The sequence below is a fragment of the Meles meles genome, chromosome 20 (genome assembly GCF_922984935.1).
Source record: "Meles meles chromosome 20, mMelMel3.1 paternal haplotype, whole genome shotgun sequence".
Classification (NCBI taxonomy): domain Eukaryota; kingdom Metazoa; phylum Chordata; class Mammalia; order Carnivora; family Mustelidae; genus Meles; species Meles meles.
This window is the reverse complement of record NC_060085.1, coordinates 53,999,072-54,019,073: the sequence shown is the minus strand read 5'-3', so window position 1 is coordinate 54,019,073 and position 20,002 is coordinate 53,999,072. Positions and strand designations below refer to the sequence as shown.

General features: G+C 48.6%; 1 protein-coding gene across 6 annotated transcripts in view; it reads right to left on the bottom strand.

Moving 5' to 3' along the window:
* Positions 1–20,002, bottom strand: part of ATG7 (autophagy related 7) — a 245,651-nt gene that overhangs the window by 1,828 nt on the left and 223,821 nt on the right. The window lies entirely within an intron of this gene.

Below are 20,002 nucleotides of genomic sequence, written 5' to 3'. Positions count from 1 at the left end.
CACCGCATGCTTCACAACACCCTTGTCGCTAAGGACAGGTACCCCAGTTCTTGTATAATGAAAGCAAATCACACAGAAGGGAAGTCTTTTGCCTGAGGTCTCACTGCTAAGTGAATGGCGGCCAGCCTGGGGGCTGGGGTGCTGGGATCCGCATGGGGATTGTGAGTGCCCCTCACCTCTGATGCCCACCGCACAGCCGCCATCGCTGCCTCACTTTTCTTTCTGCCGCACCAATCCCTGTCCCATCATCCCGTCTCTCACATTAATCCAAGTGATCCTGTCTCCTCACGGTCCCCCAGGCCCGGGACTCTGGCCTGTGCACACGCTACCCACCTCAGCAGCCTCCCACCCCTGGGGCGGCATGTCAGCTGTGGTCCGGGTGCCAAATGCACTACAGAAAGCACACCTGGACAAGGACTGACGGCTGGCCCTTGGGAATCAGCTCTCTGCCCACCAATCCCAGGGGAGAGAGCCAGGTCCTGCCTCTGTCCCTGTGTGTCTTTGGGGAGCCCAAAACTTCAGGGGCCAACCTTCAGGGGGCAGCATGAATAAGGGGACAGTGGGGCTCTCACAGCATCACCGCTGTTAAGAGGAGTGAGGAGGCCCTGCCCAACTGCCTCTTTCTCTGCGGCCATCTGCCTGGATCCCTGGGAGGGAGCCGGAGGCCAGTACAGCGGTCCCTGGGGCTCCTTGCACCCTGGGCTCCCTGGGGGGCTGATCTCTGAACTTAAGCCTTCAAACTTTCAAAATTCCTAGAACTGGTTGCAAAAGGCCACCTCAACCCTAGCAGAGCTGAGAGAAGGAACATGATGTTTACATGAGGCTGGCCCAGGGAGATGGGGAGGCCCGGCCAAGGTAAATATCAACACCAGCTTGGCTTTCAAAGTCAAGGATGTGGAAAATAAATAGAGAAGGAAATTTCCTTTATCCTGAGGTCCCAGCTGCCTGGGCTGCACACCCATCCCCCCTTTCTACATACACCCTACTGTCCCCAAGATAGACCAGCAAGATCCAGATCTTGTAGGAGCAGGGATGGGGTGGGGAGGAGCCTGGGCTGGGGTCCCGTGATCAGAGTGAGATCAGGCCAGTCCTGCCATTCTTGGGGCCTAGCTGCCCAGCAAGCTGCTCCAGAGCATGACTTGAAATAGACTCCAGGGCCTAGACCCTCAGATGGGGTTTGATGGGGGGTGGGATGGAGTGGCTGTATCCCAAACAGAAGCTGCCCTTCGGAGCCCCTGGATGTGAGCATCCCCTGGTCCAGACCACCTGGGTGCAAAATCAGCTCCCGGAGGGCTGTACTGCTGGGGCTCATCTGTTCCTTCACTCTGACATCCAGTAAACACACACTGGTGGAGCCCCCCACCCCCACCCCCCGGCTACGGCTGCACAGAGCTGATGCAAATTCGCCCTCCCTGACTCCAGCACAGCCCTGGAGGTGCACAGGGACACAAATTCAGAGAGGTAAGATGGCTCGCCCAGGATCACAGAGCGAGTCAGGTACAGAGCTGGGAGCACAGGTGTGTGGGCAAAGATTACATGAACAACAAAGGTTGCCTGGGACAGGCTGCACGAAGGAGGGGGCCGTGGTTGGCATGGGGGCGCTAAAACCTGTTGGGAGTGAGAGGGATGCCAGCCAGGGCCTGGGCCATCTATGTCAACAAGCAGTGCCCTCTGAATGGATGGGGGTTTTTTAAAGGACATTGGTGGTGGGGGGGCGGGGGGGAGTCAGACCCAGGGAAGGGCACAATGGAAAAGCAGGAGCTCCAGAGGCTGCATCTGTTGTACTGCATCTCATCGATGGGGAAGGGTCCTCAGCACCAGGCCCTGCGTTTGCACATAGTGGGAGGAGGGTAGGGACGGGTACTGGCTCTGCCCCTTGCTCCTGGCATCACCCAGGTTGTGCAGGGAATCAAGTTAGGCACCCCGAGGGCTTACTATGACAGGGCTCTAGAGAAGGGGGGGGCGGGTAATGGACTTTTTATAACTGCTCAGGGATTTTTGAGAAAGTCTCTGGGCCTAAGATGGGTTTCTCCACTAGGGCAGCCAGGCCTTTTCCCATAGCCTGGGCCCAGGAAGGCAGCAGTCTTAATTGTAAGCTTCCAGAAGCTTGGGCCTCGACAACAACCACATGAACTCACTTATAGGTAGAATCTAAAAATGCTGAACTCAGAGAACCAGAGAGCAGATGGGTGGTTGCCAGGAACTGGGGGAAATGAGATGTTGGCCAAAGGGTACAAACGTTCAGTTGTAAGAGGAGTATGTTCTGGAGATCCTATGTACACAACACACGGTGATTACACTTAAAAATACTATATACTTGAAATTTGCCTAGAGAATAGATCTTAAGTGTTCTCAACACACACACACACACACACACACACACACACACACACACACACACTAACCATGTGAGGGGATGGATATGGTAATTAATCTCATGGTGTCAATCATTTCAATGTATATTAAATCAGTGGCCTAAATTTGTACAAATATTTGTCAGTTATTCTTCAGTAAAGCTGGATGAGAAAAAAAAAACTTTAGTCTCATCTCACCTTAGAATAAGGCCTCAGGGGTGGGAAGGAATGCTGTGGCCTTAGCCTCCCTCAAAGCGCCTGATGGACATGGGGCCCCATGAACGTCCTCTTTGTAATGAATGAAGGTTGTATTAAAACTGGCAAAGATTTAAAAAATGTTGATACTCAGTACTGGCAAGGGAGTGGCAAAGCACTTCCAGCAGGAACATAAATTGGTACCATATTTTTCAAAAGAAGAGATTTGGCAATATATAACACAAAGCTTTAAAAATGTTCATACCCTCAGGAAGAGATAAATGATCTCTTTTTGCAGATGATATGCAAGTACACCCAGAAAATCCAAGAAAGTCAATGTTGAGATGACTAAAGACAATATTCAGAAGATAGCAAGGTATAAAATGACTAACAACCAAGTCTACCTTCATATACGCAAACGGCAGCCAGTTGGAAAATAGAGAGAAGAACCCATCATAAGAGTGATGAAAAACAAATTCCTAGGGAATAAGCCTACATGAAATGTATAACATCCAAATGAAAAAACCCGTCAGCTCAGCCCCCCAGCGGTCCTCGCCAGGGCCTTGTGAAAAGCACACTGGAACCAACGGAGAAAGTTCTCCCGTGTGCACACAGGGAGACTCAGCAGCAAGAAATGGGTCAGGTTCACCGAAGTTCATATAGAGATTTATCACAATCTCCACTTGAAAAAAAATCAACAAGTATCTTTTCTGGAGACCAGACAAACTGGTTCTAAGGTTTATGGGGAAAAAATAAATAAGAAAGATGTCTAGGAAAACTTTGGTGAAGAAAAAAGATAAGGAAGTTTTCTTGCTCTATGTTCAAGCAGGTCATAAAGCCGACAACTTAGAAGAGGTTTGCGTCACCATGGCAACAGACATCTAGATGGGCCCATGGCAAGACCTGAGTCCAGAGACAACAGAAGAGAACATCCAAGTACATACAGAAACTTAGTGTCTTAATGATAAGGTGATCACAAATCATTAGAAAAAGATGGACTTTTTAATAGATGATAGGGGGACAGCTGGACAGTCATTTGCAAAAAGATAAAATTGATTCTATGCTTCACTGTACATTGGAATCCACTCCAAATGGAACTGATCTAAACGTACGACAGTGAAACCATACAAAACATCAGTGAATTCCTTTATAACCTGGGAGTGAGGAGCCTATGGCCTTAAATCTATAAGCAATAAAACAGATACAATGGATTATGTGAAAACACATGTGTGCAATTTTGCACAGAAAAACTACATGCAAAGTTGGAAAGAGAACAAAGTGGGAGAAAAATACCACTTCAGTCCATAAAAGGCTAATCTCCCTAATATACAAATAGCTCTTACAAATCAAGAAGAGAAAGAGCAATAAAAGGACTCTATTTTAAGTAGAATACATGGACAGTCCCCAGAAAAAGATAGGCAAACAGCCCTTAAACCTAAGAAAAGGAGCTCAGTTGTTCAGAATAAAAGAAATGCTAAAATTTCTTAGGACACAAAGAATACTCAGAAGAAAAAAATACTGACTCTTCACAAAAATCAAAACTTCCGATTTCTAAAAGATACCACTATGTAAATGAAAAGGCAGACCAGAGACTAGAAGAAAATATCCACAGTGTAGGTAAAAAGGACTTGTAGCCAGAATATACAAAGAACTCCTATGTTCAATAATAAAGAGACAGGCAACCTTTTTGTTGTTGTTAATTGACAAAAGATGTAGACACTTAACAAAAAAGGAAATATAATGGTGAGTAAGAACTTGGACAGGTGCTCAGCATCCTTAGTCCTCAGAGAAATGCAAACCACAAACAGACCACCACGCTGTACCTTCTAGAACTGCCAAAATGAAAAAGGCTAATAGCACCAAAGGTCTGTGAATGTGTAATCAGTGTGAGCGTGTGCAGCACCAGGAACGCCCGTACTGTGGTGAGCAGGAGGGAAACTGGCCTAAACACTTGAGAGTAAGGCCTGCTGACTTCCAAAGTTAAACCTATAATATGATGCAGCCATTTTACTCCTCTCTACCCCAGAGGCATGAAAACACATGTCCACAAAAAGACTTGTGCAAGTGTGTTCACAGCAGCTCTATCCATAAGAGGCACAAACTGGACTCAACCCAAATGGCCAATGGCAGCAAAGAGAAACAAAGAGCAGTATCGCCTCACAATGGGGACTACTCACCATCAGAGGAACAGACCACGAATGCGTGCAGCAACACGTACGCGTCTCAGAGTCATTGTGCTGAGTCAAAAAAGTCCGACACAAAGGACTACATACCCTCTGGATCCATTTACGTAAACTGTAGACGTGGCAAAACTAATCAATGACAGAAGGTAGGTAACTCACCAACCGATGCACTTTAAATGGTGTCTCATTGTACACAAATTATACCTTAGTAAAACTGATTTTTTTAAAGCTTCACAGAACAGGGGCACCTGGGTGGCCCAGTTGGTTGAGCATCTGACTCTTGATTTCAGCTCAGGGTCGTGGGATCGAGCCTTGAGTTGGGCTCCCTGTTCAGCAAGGAGTCTGCTTGACATTCTCTCCCTCCCCCATTGCCCTTCCCACTGCGCTCACGAGTGCACGCTCTCTCTCTCTCAAATAAATAAATAAGAAAATCTTAATAAAAAGGTTAAAAGCTGCACAGAACATTTTCTCACCTATCAGATGGGCACAAATCCCAAAGCTCGACAATACATTCATTCATTGTATTTGTGAACCTGTGGGAAAGCAGCCCTCCGGGTGGAAGCTGATGGGACACAAACAGCACCAGGGCCCAACGGAGGCAACTGGCACTCTCCGACAGAACTCCTCCTCTCGGATTCTGACCCAGCAGGCTGATTTTAGTCTGTCCTAGGGCTACACCGTCACAGATACAACAGGATGTGATTCACTGGTGCATGGGTCGTTATAGGCAAAGACTGGCAACAGCCCGAGGGGCCCCAGCGGGGGACCAGCTGGCTAAGCTGTTTGCTCACAGCCACATCAGGGGCTGCTGTGGCCCTAAAACACAGTGAGGAAGCTCAGTGAACAGTAGGGCGCCATTTCCAGGATCTCCTTAGTGAGGGGAAGAAAAATGCCAACTTTGGTGTGAGATGGAAGAGAAAATAAGAACATCTTTACATTCTTTCACAATTTTGCAAAAGTAAACATAGAGACAATACACTGGAAATTAATTTTAATGGTTCCCTACAGTAGGTGGGTGGGATGGGGGTAAGGCTGTCCAAGCATCCCTTGTAATTTGAGCATCAAGTCCATGTTTATATAGTCAAAAAATGAAATAAAAAGAAAAATAACTGAAAGCACAGCAACAAAACCAAGCCAAACAAACAAACAAAAACCAGATACACGGGACCTCATCGAAAGTAAATGTGCCCCAAAGGACACTAGTAGGACAGCAGAAAGACAACCCACAGGAGAAAATCTTTGCAACTCATACATCTGATAAGCGATTTGTGTGTAGACCATTTACAACTCAGTAGTGAAAAGACAACCTAATTTATGAATGGGCAAAGGAGCTGCGTAGATGTTTCTCCAAGAAGGACATAAATGGCTAAGAACAACATGAAAATATACCTGAACATCACTGGTCATTAAGAAAATGCAAATCAGAACCGTGAAGAGACACCACATCACACACGGTGGCTCTGGTCAGAAAAGCAGAGACTCAGTTCTGGGGAGGATGCGGAACAGCCGGACCCCATGGATGCTGCTGGGCACGGACGCCACACCGCAGCCGCTGTGGCAAACGCTCTGGCCATTCCTCACAGAGTTAACCAGAGTGATCCTGGGGCCCAGCAATCCCACTGCTGGGTGTGTACCCAAGAGAATGGAAACCCACGTCCACACAAAAACTCGTATAGAAACGTTCACAGCATTATTCGTAAAAGTCAAAAAGCGATAGCGCAGATATCTCCCAACTGATGAGTGGGAATGGGGTCTGTCTGGACCGTGCGGATTCATTCGTCAAACACACGCGTGTCCTCAGTCTTCTCCAGGGCCCGAGGACGGTGGTGTGACGGTGGTACATTTACCAAGCAGGCAACTGCAGACAGAAGAAACTAGGTAAACTTGCCCAGGAGACCCAGCTAGAAAGGGTCAGACTGAGGCTTTTCCACTTGATCTCACCACTTCCTTATTGTTCAACACAATCCCTTCTGAAACAGACCGATGAAGGACAACAGTCTCCGAACCTGCTTCCTGGCCTGACGCTCAGTTCCGCTGACACCCGATGAGTGGCCGCCCGGCGGGACAGCACACACGGGGAACCATGCACCCACGCACGCCAGCCTACCTGCCACGGCCCCCCCGCCTGCTGTCTTCTGACCCCCATCGGGAGTTGAACCCTCACTCCTGCCCTGAGGCCTGTGCTGCCCCTGGCTGGCCCAGGGCCTGGCCCACGGGACCCCAGCTGCACCGCGGCAGCCTGGAGTAGGGCCCAGCCAGGGGGGGCGCTGCGGCACCTTGAACCAGGGTAGGTCTGAGGACGACGGGGCCAGGGCGCTGCTCTGCAGCAGGAGGACCCTCCCACATCAGGGCTCACTAGAAGCCAGGCAGAACAGGCAGCGGGACCACACACCCCCAGAGAGCCCTATGGTTTCACTTTCTGCTCTCTCCACATGAGACAGACACGTTTGAGAGGAGCCGTTCATCATCCAATTCTAAACTGGGTCCCCTTTTGGACCGCACTGCCTGGAGCCTGCCACAAACTAAGGTTTTTCTTTTATAAACACAGTAATTACCCTGTGAATGGCACGATTATATTTGTGTGCGTGTGTTAAAAGTGTTCATTTGTTAAATGTAAACATTTAAAATATACCACCATTTCTGAAACCCAGGTTGGGCATTTCTTATTTTTTAATATAAAAATGGAAATATCCTGATCTCTCTGGGCCTCTGAGCAGCCCTGCTCCCCGTACCTCATCTCTGGGATCCTTATAGGTATGCATCTTTCTGTCGGAAGGTCAGAGAATAGAGAGGTCTAGGGGGTGGCCTTGGCTCGGGACCAGATAAGGACATCTGCCTGGATTTCTCCAGCAGAATTCCCAGCTGGATTTGGTCCACTTGGGAAAGAACGAAGTCCCCATCATGTTTCCAAATGGATCCGACTAGAGCCATCCATGCATTCACTCATCTACAATCACTTATTGAAAAACAGGTTCACTGGGTAGGCACCTGGGCTAGTGGGGCGGGGCATGGAGGGGGCTGTTCTCCATTTCTTGCCTGTCCAGTTGGTCAGTACTTTCCTTTAAACTATGGGAAATGGAGGGCATTAACCCCCATTTCGTCTGAGGGGCAGGAGTGTGGTAGTCTCTGAGCCCCTTCAGAGCACTTCCAAGGGACCATGGGACCAGCAGAGGAAGAGACCAGGAGGCACCCAGAAGATAGCACTGAACAGATTTGGAAGACAGCCAGCAGAGACATGCCCACCAGAGGGCCAAGCCAGGCAAGGCTCCCCAGAGCAGGGGCCCAGTCAGAGCTGAGAACCAGACAGACAACAGGGATTGTAAAGCGCCCATTGCCAGCAGACTGTGGGCCTACCCTCAGTCCTTGACATCCTAGGTCAGGTTCAAGGACAGGAAGGGAGGGGAGGAGATGGCCTAGCAGGAGGAGGAAAGACGGGGGAGGAGCAGATGGCAGGCTGCAGGCCTGAGTTTGGCAAAGTCCCTCACCCAACCCTGGGCATGCTGCAGGTCTCTGCCACAGCCCCTGAGGACACCTTGGTATCCTCAGGAGAGGGGAAGGACTGTTTCCAGGGCCACTCGGTAGACGCTTGAGGCCCGGCAGAGAATAGGATCTGTTGTCCTCAGACGTCATTGGCCCCTGGTTGCTCTCCCTGGGTCTCCACAGTCCTGGAGTGCTGTTCACACAGGGGGAGTGCAGTGCAATCCACACCGGTTTCTGCACCCCCAGACCCCCATGCATGGCCCTGCTGGCCGCTCCAAGCTCACCTCCCACGACTCGTTGTTTACCTGCTTCCAGCCATCTGAGCTCGACAGCTCCTCCCTTCTGCAGGACTCTTGCCCATACTTCCCCTGGGCATAGAAGACCCTCCCCAGGACCTCACTGCCTGGCTGGCTGGCTCCTGCCTGTGTGCGGCTGCTGTTTTCTCTTACCACCCATCTGAAAGAGCCTCCTCTCATTCTTTGGTGCAAATAACCCATTTGGTTCCTTCAGCGCCCTACCATGATTTATCACCATTCTAGACTGTGCATCTGCCTGACTTCCCGTAGGGATGTGAGCTGCTTGAGGGAAGGGCCAGGCTCGGTCCACTGCTGCACTCCAGGGTCTGTACAGAGTCTGACCCAATACATGGCCTCTGAACAGTGACTCCGAACTGTCTGGTCTGTATATGATACCACAGTGGAGAAAAGAAAGGGCAATTTTTGATGTGAACACAATACCCAAGAACCAAACAGTAAAGAAAAAGGTTCCTCAGTCCAGATGGTTGCTGGGGACTCTGGCAAGTCAAGCCCTGGCCCTCCAAACCCCAAAGGCTGCTGGGGCAAGACTGTGGGTATCTCCTGGCAGGAGCTGGTGGGCTAAGCAGGCACCAGAGCCGACTTTCCAAAGGGAGGCTGGGGTCCAGACCCTGAGACCCGTATTCTCCCTCCTGGGGCCCACCATGAAGTCCCAAGCCAGGCCATGGCAATGCACAGTGGTGAACAATTCTTGCTTCTGGATTCTAAGGCCCCAGTGCAGGATGGGTGCTAGTCCGAAAGGAAGCTCTGCAGGTATCAGTTGGGGGGCCTTTCAGGCTAATCTGTGACCATGCTCAACCCAGGTCCATTCATGCAACATGGGTCTGGGGAGGGCTGCAGGAGGCACCGCTGCGTAAAGGCCCAGGTTCTGACTCCCCAGTTCCCAGATTCCCACCTGGAACAACATCACACATGGGGACATGAGCCAACTCAGGAATAATCCTGTGCTCTCTCTCCCAGTAAGTCCAGAATTCGAGAGGATGAACTATATGATCCAGCATCCATGTCTCTACCATGGGATCTGAAAACTTCCGATCCTTCTGCCCTTCTGCAAAGGCGGATGTAGCCGATGTGAACTGCCTAGGCCGCTGGTATAAGCAGATGATGGCCATAACAGACAAACAAGGGAGAAGAGAAAGGGGCAGAAAGTCTGCAGAAGGACGGTTGGAACAGATAGCTAGGGCGGCCCTGGGGACTGACCACCTGCCCTTGCAGGGAACTTCCAGGCACCCTTGCAGGGGACCCTTGCTCTTGCTCCATCCACAGGCCTTTCCCACCCTCCTTCAGTGGAGATGAACCGATCCCTTCCCCACCCCACCCACAGGGCTCTGCATGCCCTTTTCTTATACAGGACTGCTCTGGTACCTTCCTTTTTAAAGATAACCTGCTGACTTTTCCACCCTTGGGCCCCAAGCACTCACCTCCTCCTCCAACCTGGCCTCTCCTGGGCACCTGATTTGGGAGAGGACTTATGACCCAGCCCCTCTTCTCACAGAACCCCAGCCCCAAACTCAGCCTCCCAGATACCAGGCAGCTGAGGGCTGGGGAAGGAAATGGGATAAGGTAAGCTTGAACTTTTGGGGAAACTTCCAATGCTACAGTCTTCTGGTGGAGAACTTCCCCATCTCCACCCCCACACATGCCAATTCACGGACTCAGCGTGCACCGCATCATGACCCCCCTGCAGCAGGGGTTCTAGCACAAGGGTAAGGTTTCATCAGAAAGAAATAGTTGTGGCCCAGGCAGCTGGCGAGATGCAAACAATGGCTTATACAAAGCACACTGGGTAGCCAGTGGTGAGGGACGACAAAGGAGAAAGGAAAAGCTTCATGCTGGCAGCAGGATGGGGTACCTCTCTCCCTGCGGTGGGGTAGAGTGGGGAGGACGCCTCTGGCTACACAACTGATCAAAGGCAGAGGGAGGGGGCAGGGCTTGGGCCTGTGCACACATGCAGCTTGCATGCCACCTTCGCGGGGCCTCTGTCCCCAGCCCTCCCCCACAGCACCCCCAACTAAGATGCTCTGGGCTGCAACTGACAAGAGAGGGGTCTGAAAAAATGGCCTCTTGTTTCAGAACCTAGATCCAGCGAAAAAGACCAACACACCAGCCCTGCACTCAGAGAAGTGCTGGGGAGGCGCTCAGTTCACTGGCTGAGGTACCAAGAACCCAGTTAACACCTGAAACACACAGACACAGGGATAGGATGCCCCGGAGAGGGGTCCCTGGGGGGAGCTGCCATCTTAAAGGAGGTAAGCAGTGGAGACCAGGCTGCTAAGAGCAGCTACTAGGCCTCACAGAGGGAGAATAGAAAACAAAGTCAAGGCTCAGCTCCCCTCCATCTGGGGAGGTACAGACCTTAGGTGAAAACACTCAGTGGCAGGGAGGCTCCATGACAGTCCACCTGAGGAAGGGCTGCTCATTTCCATCTTCCCACCACGGGCAGGGTGGGCCTCAAGGCCAGAAGAGAAGGACAGGAGGCAGGCAGCAGAGAAGGTATGTTTCACGGGGGACTGTAGTCTCAAGCCATCCCCTGGGGTAGAAGAGAGAAAGTGGAACCCCTTTCCTTGCCCCCACACCAGGACAGACTGGACCACAGAGCTTGGCCCATGTACCGGATGAGCAGGAGGCAGGCATTTAACATGTTTTCAAGCAAGTTCGAATAATATGAGAAAATCATCAGAAACATACACATTAAAAGAGAAAATAAAACCACGTGCCCAATCACATACACTCAAGGTTTTTTTGTTTTTTTTTTTAATAAAAAAAGAAGGAAAAAGCAAAACCAAACAATAATCTGCAAGTAGTAGAGTCACGGGTGTCCCATTTCTCCTTTACCTTACATGTTTTCGCAAAGCTCACTGACGCTTTCCTGACCAGAAGAAGAGGCAGCCCGCGGAGTGGGCCGCTGTGCCCCGAGGGCCCCTTGGGGTGAGCATGCTGGCTGCCAAAGTGCCCAGAACCGTAAGAAACCTTGGGCCAGGGAGGAGAGGCTGCCATCTTAACCATGGACTCCGTGGTGAGGTTTCCACGGGAGACCCTGGAATTCCCAGCCCCCAACACCGGCTGCGGAAAGTCTCCCCTTATGATTAGTCTGGAAAACGGGCCTCGCAGCCCTGCCTTATTTAGTGCCCTCCCTCTGGATGTTCCTTAAAGGAGCACCAAGATCTGCGAGCTCCAAGGATTGTTTATTGCCCAAGGCCAAGGGTGCGACTGAGGCCTGAGAGGGGTCAGTCGAGTCCAAGACCGGCAGGACTGGCGGGGAGCAGCCTGGTTTTTCGGCTCTCAACTCCTCATTACCAAGTGACATTCAAAGGCAAAGCCTCCAAAATAGCATCGGCGGCCCCAGAGAATGACTAACAACAGGGTGTGTGTGCCGTGCTTCAGCCTCTCTACTTAGTCTGGGGAGTAGTGCAGATTTATTTTGGGGACAGAGAGAAGGAAGGGGACATGCGGGAGAAGGGCGGCCGGGCCCCAGGCTTGTTTGCTTTCTTCCCAGCTTCAAAACACATTTTTCAAATTAGGTGGTAAGAATACAGGGCAATTTCTGTGGCTCCAACATACTTTCTTTCAAGATATGATTTATATGTTTGGCTCACATTTTAAATGAAATGGTTATTGAGATAAATGGCCGTGCTGGAGGCTGCAAAGTGGTTTCCATTATGTAGTTCTTCTTTCCAGTTCCTTAGAGAACTTTCTGTAAAAAGACGGACACTTTAGCATCTTTGTTCTCTACCTCAAAGGGCTTTTGGGGTCAACATTGGAGAGACAGTGAAGGGAAGGGAGAAATAAATGTTTGAGAGCCCAGAGCTCTAGAGTGAGATGAACACAGACTGTACCTGGTAAGAGATAATTTTGAAACTTTATAAATGCTAAGGCAGGTGACCTGGACTATCACGAGAGGGCCCTGATTCAGTCCCCAGCAGACATTCGAGAAAATGTCTGGTATCCCTGCATGGAGTCATGAAGGCGCGGCCTCCATGGGATGAGACAGACACTGGCCCTGACCTTGTACAAAGCTGCGGGAATCAGACAGTGCAGCACTGAAGTAAGGAAGCAAAAAGAATAAGCAGGAAGAGACCCACACATATACTGGGCCAATGGACTCTCAACAAAGGTGCCATGGTAATTCAATGAGGAAAGGAGACTCTTTTCAACAAACGGTGCTGGCACAATTAGACACCCACGTGGAGAAAAACAAACCTTGACCTTTACTTCAAACCATACACAGAAATTAACCTGAAATGACTGAAACACGGACATATATGTAAAAGCATAAAACTTCTAAAAAAGAACATAAAAAATTAATGAGACACCGGGGCAGGCAGAGAATGCTTAAGATACTAAAAGTATGAAACATGACATAAAAACTTAAGAAACCCGACTTTGTAAAAAACCCGAACTTTTTCTTTCTTAAAGACAAGAAGAAAATGAAAAGGCAAGCCAAAGATATGGAAAAAATATATGTAGTCCCTCTACCTGGCAAAGAACCCATGTCCAGGAGATATGAAGAACTCGTACAACCCAGTAATAATGAGATAACCTGCGGAAACTGTGGCAAAAGATTTGAAAGAAATGCCACGGAAAGAAGACACACAGATGGCAAATGAGTACATGAAAAGACATACAGCATCCACTGTCATCAGAGGACGGCAAGAAAACACCCACAAGCTACCACCACCTACCCAGCTGACTAGCTGAAATGAAAGACTGCCTGCTCTAAGTGCTGACCAGGAGGCAAGCAGTTGGAACTCTCAAATGCTGCTGGTGGGAACAGCAAACGGTACGGCCATGTTAAAACCCGTGTGATAGTTTAAGAGAGTAAACCTATACTTACAACAAAACCCAGTAATTCTAGTCCTAGATAATCACTTGAGAGCAATGAAAAGATGTGGTCCACACGAAGACTGGTACATAAACACACATTGGAGCTGCATCTGGAACAGTCCCCAACAGGACACAATCCAAATACTCAACAATGAGTGAGTGAACAAGTGTGGTATATTCACAAATTAGGATACTATTCAGCGGTAAAAAAGGACAAACAACTGAGATGTACCACAACATGGGTGGGTCTCAACAATGTTACACTGAGCAAAAGAAGCCAGACAAAAGAAGAATTGGCATATGATTAAAAAAAAAATCCTAACATTTGTATGGAACCACAAAAGACCCCAAAGAGTCAAAGCAATCATAGGGAAGAGCAGGACTGGAGACATCATACGTCCTGACCTCAAACTGCATTGTGAAGCTACAATAATTACAACAGAATGGTACTGGTATAAACATACATACCCAGACCAACAGAAAAGAATTGAGAGTCCAGAAATAAATCCACACTCTGACGGTCAACTAATGTTTGACAAGAGGGTCAAGAATACTTAATGGGGAAAAGGTAGTATCTTCAACAAACGGGCACTGAGAAAATCAGATAATCACCTGCAAAACAATGAAGCCGGCCCCCTCCTTTACAGCATTCACGAACAATAACTTGAAGTGGATTAAAGACTTAAACACAAGACCACCTGCTATGCAACTCCTACAAGAAAACATAGGAAAGAAGTTCCTTGACGCTGCTCTTGGGCAATGATTTTTTGAGCTGTGACACCAAAAGTAAAAAAGCAACAAAACCAAAACTCAACCAGTGACAATATGCCATACTAAAAAGCTTCTGCACAGCAAACCAACCAAGACAACAGTATAAACCAACAACAAGAAGAACAAAAACCCATAAAATGAGAGGATAACCTACAGAATGGGAGAAAATATTTGCAAACCATGTATCAGATAAGAGGTTAGTATCCAAAATACATAAAGAACGCCTACAACTCAGTAACAATAAACTGAACAATCTGATGACAAAATGGACAGAGGAACCGAATAGACATTTTTCCAAAGACACCCAAATGGCCACCAGGTACACGAAAAGGTGCTGGACATCATTAACTGTAAGGTAAATGCAAACTGAAACTACAATAAGATACCACCTCATATCTGTTAGGATGACAGTCAAGAAGCTAAAAGATGTTTCCGAGAGGCTGTGGAGAAAGGCAACACTTACACACTGCTGGTGAGAACGCAAGCTGGAGCAGCCACCGTGGAGACTCCTTTAAAAATTAAAAATAGAGCTACCATGTGATGCAGCCATCCCACTGCTGGGTATGATATTGAAGAGACTGATGGACCCACCCCCACGCCGCCTGCAACATCACTCTCAATAGCCAAGCTATGGAAGCAAGCTAAATGTCCATCAACAGCTGGATGGATCAATCGAATTACTATTCAGTCACGAGAAAGAAGGAAATCCTGTCATCCAGGACAACATAGCTGGACCCTGAGGGCTTTATTCTAAGTGAGATGAGTCGGAGAAAGTTCCTCTGATGCGTATGTTCCTCTGATATGTGGAATCTTTAAAAAGCCCAACTCAGGAAATGAGAGTAGAATGGTAGCTACCAGAGAATGGGGGGTGAGGAAACTGGGAAGTTGTGGTTTAAGGGTACCAACTTGCAATCAGTAGATGAATGAGTCCTGGAGATCGAATGCACAGCACAGTGATTATAGTCAACAATACTATGTTATATACTTCAAGGCTGCCAAGAGACTAGATCTTAACTTTTCCCACCATGAGAAAGAAGCAGCTGTAACTTGGTAGAGGCCAACACTAAGGTGGTACTTACTGCCATATAACAAAGTATCAAATTAACGTTGTACACGTTAGACTCATACAGTGTGCTATGTCAATTATATCTTGACAAAAATAAATTTAAAAAATAAAAGATAAAAGAAAAAATATGGTTCCATTTGTATGGAACCCTAGAAAATACAATGGAATCTATAATGACAGAAAGCAGACCCTTGGTTGTGGGCTGGGTGTGATCTGACTATGAAGGGCCCCAGGGAAATCTTTACCTTTTGGGGTGATAGAAATTGTCCCTATTTGTGGTGGTGCAATGTTGTGTGTAAGGTGTGTGTAAAGGTGTGTGTAAAAGTGTGTGAAGATGTGTGTAAGGCTGTCAAAACCCATAGAAATGTATACTTTTACATACATTTTATTGTAGTGCATTACAATAAATAATTATAAGGAATTTGATCTTTTAAAAATTCAGCAAAAAAAAAAAAACACAGCTAAAAGAGGCAGTTCACAGAACATAAATACATATTTATAATAGTTCCCCAAACAGAAAAGAGGAATACTGTCCTTTCCAAAACAGCAGAGGTTGGCAATCCTAAAGGGAAACCCCATTTCTACCCTTTCAGTTTCCCAGACATTTTACCTAGAAGAGACTGCTTCCCAGTCTCTTAAGGGGGAACAGAATCATTACAATCCAGTGTTTCCTTGCTTCTTCAGCTAAATGGCATGCCTTCTCTCATTGTGCATCCTGCTTGGGATTCCCTTTTAGTCGCCAACCAACATTAAATCGCTTAGCCCAGGAGCTCAAAGCTCTGCCTCTGAAGTCAGACTTCGTGGATGGTGTTCCTGCTCTGCCCCTTGCTAGCTCTGTGACCTTGGGCAACTTGCTTAATCTCTCTGTGCCTGTTTTTCTCATCTTAAAAACAAAGCGCAGCATGTTGTGAGGAGCACTGGGTGTTATACACAACTAATTAATCGTTGAACACTACATCAAAACCAATGATGTACATATGTTGGCTAATTGAACATAATAATAATGATGATGATGATTTTGACAATAATAAGATGACAACAATGACAACAACAAAGGCCAAACTGTACCTCCCTTATAGGGTTGTGATAATTAAACGAAATATAAAGTGCCCAGAAGAGTGCCTGACAGGGTAAACACACGCATATGTGCTGTTATTTGTTTAAAATTGCTGAGAACACAACTTTTAAACCTGAAGCAAAAAAAAAAAAAAATCCTTGTTCATATCATTAACATTTTTTGAGAAGCTTTTGGAAGTTGTGGGTAATCAATCTCCTATAATACCCTAAAAAAGCTCTCCATGCTGAAAATAACATGAAGCTATTTCCTCTTTTTTTGTTTTCCCCTTAGGATGAGGATGTCTTAGATGTTATTCACTCACTCACTCGGGCTCAAGAATTATTAAGTGCTGATTCTGCGTTATACTGAAATAGGACTCAGAGAGAGCAGATGACTTGTTTAGGGTCATACAGCCAGGAAAGAGCAGAGCTACGATTCAAACCCAGGTCTGTGCTTCCATGCTTTGTGTTCTCTTCTCCACCACACCTTCTGGCAAAGTCAGGCACTCTTCTGAGCACTTTATATTCTGAGCACTGGTCTATTTTGAGGCTCCATGGGGGTGTTTGACCAAGAGAACTGTACCCTGAAGGGCTGGCAGCTGTATGAAACCGCCTGTGCTGGCCTTCAGAAAAGGCCTTCCAGAAACGGCTGCAGTTCATCTCGGAGGGGGCAGCATCACCCAGCCCATCCCTTAGGCTTTCCATTTTCATGAATCCTGATACAACCCCCCATGCTCTATAGGACACTGGGGCTCTAGAATTGCCAAGTCCTTACCTGAGGCTCCCATGAAACTCAGGGACATTAGTCACCTGGGCTGCATGTTTCTCCGAGCTAGGAGGACCATAAAGGCAGTGTGAAGTCACACACAAGGACCTGCCGGGCCTCCCAGGCACAGTACCATTCCCGGACCCCTGTGATGTACAGGAAGCGGCTTGGCTCAGTGACATGGGGTATGAAGGAAACAGCACCAGACCGCTGGCAAGGCTCTACTACTTTCTAGCTCTGCAATCTTAGGAAAGGTGACTTAATCTCTGAGACTCAGTTTCTATCATCGACCTCACAAAGGTCACCAAGGGTAAATGAAATAATGACTGGAAAGCACTAACCCGGAACCTGGCACTGAGCAGGTCCTTAGGAAATGTGCAAGGCATCTGGTCCAACTGCGTGAGCCTGCAGGAGCGAAGAGCAGAGTGGGGAGTGAAAACACCTCCTGGCTACTGATTAAGTAACGGACATTTGGTTTGTTTTATAACCCCCCTTTTCTGCTACATCCAGATCCTTGAGGGAAAATGGAGCCTAAGTGGTCAGGAGGAAAAACAGAGCTCTTTATACGGAGGGGTACCCATCCCTTCAACCACGCGTCCACTCAACAAATATTTATGGGACGGCTGCTGTGTAGCAGGGACTATGCTAGGTGCTGGGTGTTAAGTAGCTGATCAGGACAGAGAAGGAAGGCCCTCAGTCCTGGGGGGTCCCCGCTTGTGTGAAGCCCACATTCTAGTGCAGGCAAACAAGAGATGAACACATAACCAGATCTAAGAAAATAGCTCCAAGACATTTAAGTACCATGAAGGAAAAATAAACACAGAGTGAGATGCGGAAAAACAGAGGAGCACTGAGTTTAGATAGGGATTTTGAGTAGAGCCTCTTGCAGGTGACATTTAAGCTGAGATCTGAAGGTGAGAAGGAGCCAGCCCATCAAAGGGCAGAGGGAGGGTGGCTGTAGGTGGAGGAAAGAGCAGGAGAAAGACCTGCAACCGGAGAGGGCGGGGCTGACAAAGGAACACAAGGAGGACAGACTTCCTTCACACGGTCCACAGTGAAGGGTCTGGGTTTATTCTAAACCACTGAACTTAGGCAAGAAGTGACATGATCATGGACAGTGCCAGAGTGCACATCTGCAGTATATCTTGGAGGGATAATCAGCGTATTCATCAACATCGCAGATCAGAATCCTAAAACAACAGAGCTGGAGACGATCTCACATGAGTCAGGTTCAGCTCCCGGTATTACAGAAGGGGAAACTGAAGCCCAGAGAAAAGGACATGGGCTAAGCAAGGTCACAGAGGGAGCTGGGTCTAGAACCCTAAACTACCAGGGTAGTCCCTGGCTATGGTCAGAGCTATGGGCTCGGGCTAGGTCCACGCCTGTGAAAACAGCAGCGAGAGGGTTCCCTCTCCAAGGACACCCCCTTTTGGAGTGCACACACACAGAGGTTTACTCTGAAAACAAGGGCAGCGACCTCCACGGAACACAAACATCCTCCCTAGGTGTGCGTGAAACTCGGCACTTTTCTTGGGAAATGAAGTTCTGGCTTTCTTCCTCTGCAGTCCCAGAGAAGGTCCTGGGAAGGCACTGACCTGCTCTGTAACCCAGGCTGCACGGGTAGGACGGAACAAAAGGAGTCCACGATGATGGTCACCACTGATGCAACGGGGTGGGCACACTTTCTTGAGCCCACATGGGTTGGGGGCTGAGTGGGCCAGCTCAGGGTTTATGAGGCGATGGCCATACTCCCTAAGAGCAGTCCTTAAGGACAGTTCTTTCGCCCCCTGATTTGTCCCTAATGAGCTCTTTCAAACCCACAGGAAGTCTCTCAGTTCTGCTCCAGTCCTGCTCCCGTGGGCCCTGGGGGGAGGCAGTCCTTCCAAACTCCCCCTACTGGCTTGGCTGGCTCTGACCTACTCAGCAGAGAGGGGAAATCTCGCTATCCCACTGGCCTGTCTTGAGGCTCTGTCCCTCTTGAACCCGAGAATGCAGGTCCAGCCCATGGTCGGGCTTGGCAGCCGGGCCTGAGAGTGGTTTGGCAGGGGACTCTGCTCATCCATATGGAACCGCTTTTTCCCCTCTGAAGATGATAAGCTTTGGGGCTCATTTTTTGTGGGCTCAGCAAAAATTCTTAAAGAAGGGCCGATGTGTTTCACTATGAGAGTGAGGATACAAGCCTAGCAGGAACCCTGGCCCAGGGGAGTTCCAAAGCACTCTGGAAGGCATGACAGAGCACACAGCTCTTCCAGGAGGCAAAGCCCAGCCTCATCCCAGACTCCCCCAGCCTCTGTGCCAAAGAGCCTGGACCTGGATATTCGAAAACTGATAGGGCCAAGTCCTCCGCAGAGGGGGCCTGGACCTCAAATGCCATATCCACCTGAAAAGCTGGGTTCATAGCAGTCATCTCAGTCTGGCCCGAGGGTCCCCAATCAAGGCTACTGTCCCATCATCACCTCCCCACACCTACAAAAGGAGGTTTGCTCTGAACCTCCTCTTGCTCTGCACATGCTCCTCCATCTGCTCTGGGAGGGGCCAATGCAGGAAACTTCCAGGCTGACAGAAGCTGGGGTTCCATGCTAGGGTCTTTGGGCATAGTACTAGGTATCACTAGGGATACAAAGATGATTAAGATGAGATGCCTCCAACTCCCCATCCCTGACCCGGCAGCTTGCAATCTGCCCAGGAAAATGATGTGCACCTTGGATTACACTACACAGGGTTTCTGATAGATGGGCCCAGGGGATTGTTCTGAGCCTGATGGAGCAGAGGGCTAGAAGCTAAGCTGAGGCTCTGCATTGGGATGGTCTGGGTCTAGACCCCAAAGGATGGAACATTCCAGAAGGAATTCCTGAGAGGGAGGACTCCAAGCAAGGCAGTCAAGGAAGAAACCATTTGGCCCTTTACAGAGGAGGAGGTGATCAACAAGTGAATAAGGGTATGAACTGAAAGCAGAGCTGGACAACACGGAAAACAAAGGCACTGGGTGAGGA